At 31.7% G+C, this 4,606-nt stretch overlaps 1 non-coding gene across 1 annotated transcript; it reads right to left on the reverse strand.

Annotated features, from left to right (window-relative positions):
* Nucleotides 1-3,099: 3,099 nt before the first annotated feature.
* On the reverse strand, nt 3,100-3,263 carry LOC120891291 (U1 spliceosomal RNA). The gene has a single exon (XR_005735670.1). It is a non-coding gene; the product is annotated as a U1 spliceosomal RNA (small nuclear RNA).
* Nucleotides 3,264-4,606: the final 1,343 nt, after the last annotated feature.

The following is a 4,606-nucleotide window of genomic DNA, read 5'->3' on the forward strand; positions in this document are numbered from 1 at the left end:
GAGTTGGTTAGCACCTCACTTTTTCTGAGGCTGGCTTATGACCTCGTGATCCTCCTGCCTCAGCCTCCCAAGCCACTGGTATTATAGGCGGGCACCACTGCACCAAGCTATAAGCAAGGTTTTATGGGAATGGAGATTACTTAGACTAACACTAGTACTGCCTAATAGAATACCATCCTTTGAACATAGACATACATCCTTATGCTTATATATGCACATGAGTTCTTTGGCTTATAAACTCATGTATTTTTTGAGATCTAATTCAAATAGTACTTTTGTGTAGTTGTCCTGTTTCATTAGTATGTTGTGACAATAGAAATGTTTTGGATCAGTACCATAAAATATGGTAGCCAATAACCACTGTGACTGTCAGGCAGTAGAAATATTTCTAGTACAAATAAGGGATAAATTTCATTTTAAACTTTAGATTTAAAGTAAATAGCCACATGTGGCAAGTGTATGATACTGTGTTAAACTGCTGGAATTTAGATTGTTTAATAGAAGAAGAAATATCTTAACAACATTAAAAATCTCCCTTTACAAGTAAAATGTTAATTATAAACTGGTCTTAAATACTAAGAACTATTAAGTTATTAAGGTTTAAACCTATTGACAATTATTTTATTGCCTTAAAATAAAGGATTGACAGCTTTTACTATCTCATATAGATTTCCCTCTAATTTAATAACAGTTCCTTAATCTAGTATTTTACTTAGCTGTTTTAAATACATTTTTATATCATGAATTTCAAATGATATTCACTTCAATTTAGGAATATGGGAAAGCAAGATATTTTCTTGATTCTACAAATGAGGAAATTTTGAGTATCAGAAAGAATTTTGAAGGACAGTGGAATTTCCATATTGGAAAACCAGAATCCAAATTTAGACCCTCTATTTTTAAAAACACAGCATTTTTTTCTATTGCAACCTGATTGTAAGGTAGTGAGTATGTTAGTAAAACTTCACTTGAAATTCATGAGGACAGTTTTTTTTCTGATTAAATTCCCTTTGAAGATATTTAGATGTCAGGTAGCTGCTTGGCACACTAATCCACTAGTAAACAATTACAAAATTAACCTCCTTAAAAAGAGGAAGAACAAGAATGAGATCAAGAGCTGGGGAGTAAGAAAAAAATTTAAAATAATTGTAATAGATTCATTTTCCTAATCTTCAATTAAGATTACTACAGGAACCACTTCCATTTTTTAAATATATTTTTAGCTATAGGAGGACACAATATCTTTATTTTATTTTTATATGGTGCTGAAGATTGAACCCAGTTCCCCACTCAGGCTAGGCGAGTGCTCTACCACAGAGCCACAACCCCAGCCCAGAAGCACTTCGATTTGTTATTGTGATTTTACAAGCTTTTAGACAGGATTTAACAGTAGCAGTATTGTCTGATATCATTGGAAGGGGTATGGAGGTATAAAAGTAACACAGTATTGAGAGTTTCAGCATTACATATTTTATCATTTATTTTATTTTTTTATTATTGGTTGTTCAAAACATTACAAAGCTCTTGACATATTTCATACATTTGATTCAAGTGGGTTATGAACTCCCATTTTTACCCTGTATACAGATTGCAGAGTCACACAGGTTACACATCCACGTTTTTACATGTTGCCATACTAGTGACTGTTATATTCTGCTACCTTTCCTATCCTCTACTATTTTATCATTTAAATAACATGCAGATAAAACACTACAAAAATCTATTTTTTATATTTATCTTCTATTCATGGAAGAATTTTTGAAGGTGATGTCACTTATTTTCTTTTAATGAAAGGAATGGACATGTCAGAAGAATGGGGTTTCTAGAGTTAATGATAGGAAATCTGTAAGGCCAATGGACACATTTCTAGAAAACTCTGGAAGCAAAACTTCCAAGGTAGTTATGTTATTGGGACCCCAAAATATTTTTTAGAAGCAAACTGATTAAGAAAATATTTTTAAAAGTGACTGGATAAGAAATAATACATGATTATAAACAAGATGTAAGTAATAATACTACCTAAGTCACTGACATTTATAATTTCCATTTACTTCTGTATGAAATCCTAGGAATTTGTCATAAATATGATTCTGCCCATTCAATGTCACTTTTACCAAAAATAATATTATTTCACTTACAATTTGGTTAAAAAAAGTTTCAAATACATTCTTTCACACTTGCTCTGAGGACTAAATGCTAAACACATTGCAGGTTCTTATTAGCTATCATCATTAATTATATATCTGGTAGAAATAGATCTTATTAAAAGACATTCAATAGTAAAATATGATCCTATACAGCATGTAAATAGGAATTGATTTAATATATACATTTGGAGGCATGTTTTTTCTAATATTTAGATATCTTTGTCATTGAAAATGTTCCCCTGAATTTCATTAGCATTATTCTTGATTTATGTAACTACTGGTGGAGTCATGAGAACACAGACTTCTGTTTTCCCTTTTATCTTCAGCCCAAATCTCTGTGTTTATTTCTATAATCCAGAAAACTGAAGAATACTGAGGAAAAATAAGTGCTAAGACACTATATAGAATCCCATTCTCCTGCTGTCTCATGTAGATTTTGATACAACCCAGGATGTTCTCATGTTTTATATTTTTTGTTTATTGTTATTCTAATTATTGTTTTTATTATTTTTATTTTTTGATTAAGAGGTAATATAATGTGATATCCAAAACACCTGAGATTTTAAATCAGTTATGGCCAAAGGCTATCTATGTAACCCCAACAAGTTGCATAATTTTGTCCTGACCTCAGTTTCTTCATCTATAGTATGAAGATAGTAAGACCTATCTCATAGTGTTGTTATGAAGATAAAGTGAAATATACTTGTGAATCTTTTATTACAGTACTTGACATTGAGTGATAGAATGATATAATTTCCTTTTGAATATCATTAATCTACACAAGAAAGAGGAGAATCTGGACACTATATCAACTTTATAACAGTATCATTATATTTATTTATAAACCTATAGAAATAATCACATACTGAATATTAAATAAGGATCAATGAATAACTCCAAACCTATTGATCTCTGTAATTCACATTTAGGTTTAAAGTTCTTTTTTTTCTTTCAGGTGAGGGTGTGAACTCAGTCCCCTACTACCACAAATTATACAGTCGAATTTCTCACATTTGGGGAAATCACAGGGGTCAGCACATCTTGAGCGCAATGGATAAGCCTTGTCCTGGGAAAACCACCTTTGTGATCATGATATCTCCCCTGTCAGGTAATTATTAGGTTAGAAGTTCTTAAGCAACATAATCAACAGAAGAATATTTAAACTTAGCATCCTTCATGTAGGATCACGTTTACAGTTGCAGCAAACTATGTGTGCCTATAAACTTATAGTATATTGATAATAATGACCCAATATTGCATTAAATTAACATGAATAAAACTTCAAATTATTTTCCATGACTGTTGTCTTTCCATGGATCATATGTCTTTATTGTCATTTCTTTGTGTTCAGTCTTTTCCCCTGTGCTTCAAAAGTACTGTTTTTTCTTAAACTAAAAATTTCTCCAGGATTAGTGAACCAAATAGGAGCCACTGACATAGTGGTTCAGTGCTCTTTCACTTTAAGAAAGCATAGTGATTAATAAAATATCTTTATATTTCTTCAGTAACTTGTGTTTAGGTTTGCCCTATAACTTAAAGAAAGGTTTTAGACCCAAAGGCAGTATTTTACTTGGAGTCTTGAGGTTATGGATCTACTTAATGTCAGAAAATTTGCATAAAATCCAAGCAAATGAGCAAAGTCTTTGTCATATTAGTGATTTAACTAATGCTAGTTTTCAAAACTTACATGTACAGTTGAAAGCAAATTTGCTTAAAAAAATTATATGATGCATTGCTACTGAACTTTAAAACAAATTAATTATGCCTGAAACTAGTACTTATCATAGAACATATAATTCTAGGTTTCTGGTTTATATTTATTTTATTTCAAATGACTTAAATTAATGTAATATCTAAAGACAATAGAATTAATCATAGGAAGAGACCAATTATTCACATAGAGGAATTAATTTTAGCATAATCCTATGAAGAACCACAGAACCAATGGTTCTTTAGAAGTAGAATATCAAGTTCATGGAGAGACATTAATGTATTTTTTACAAAGCATTAAGTTTGGAAAATGTTTGCTCTGCCCAGAATGTAATTGAAAGTTGGCATTATCATGCCTATAATTCCAGGCTGTCTCTAGCACATTGCTGTCTCCATAATTACAGTTATATCAAATAAATAAAATTAAGTAGCCAGGTGCAGTGGCAAGCACCTGTCATTCCAGCAGCTCAGGAGGCTGAGGCAGGAGGAGTGCAAATCCAGAGCCAGCTTCAGCAATGGTGAGGTTCTAAGAAACACAGGGAGACCCTGTCTCTAAATAACTTACAAAATAGGGTTGGGGATGTGGCTTAATGATCAAGTGCCCCTGATTTCTATCCCCTCAAATATTAAGCATTTTGCAGTGTTTATTTTCTTTACCACATAGAAATTCATCTAGAACCATCTCTGCTTGCTATTTGCTTGTGAAAATTTAGTAAATCTCTTGACATGTTACAAAGAATGGGATTTAT

Source organism: Ictidomys tridecemlineatus, chromosome X (genome assembly GCF_052094955.1).
Source record: "Ictidomys tridecemlineatus isolate mIctTri1 chromosome X, mIctTri1.hap1, whole genome shotgun sequence".
Classification (NCBI taxonomy): Eukaryota; Metazoa; Chordata; class Mammalia; order Rodentia; family Sciuridae; genus Ictidomys; species Ictidomys tridecemlineatus.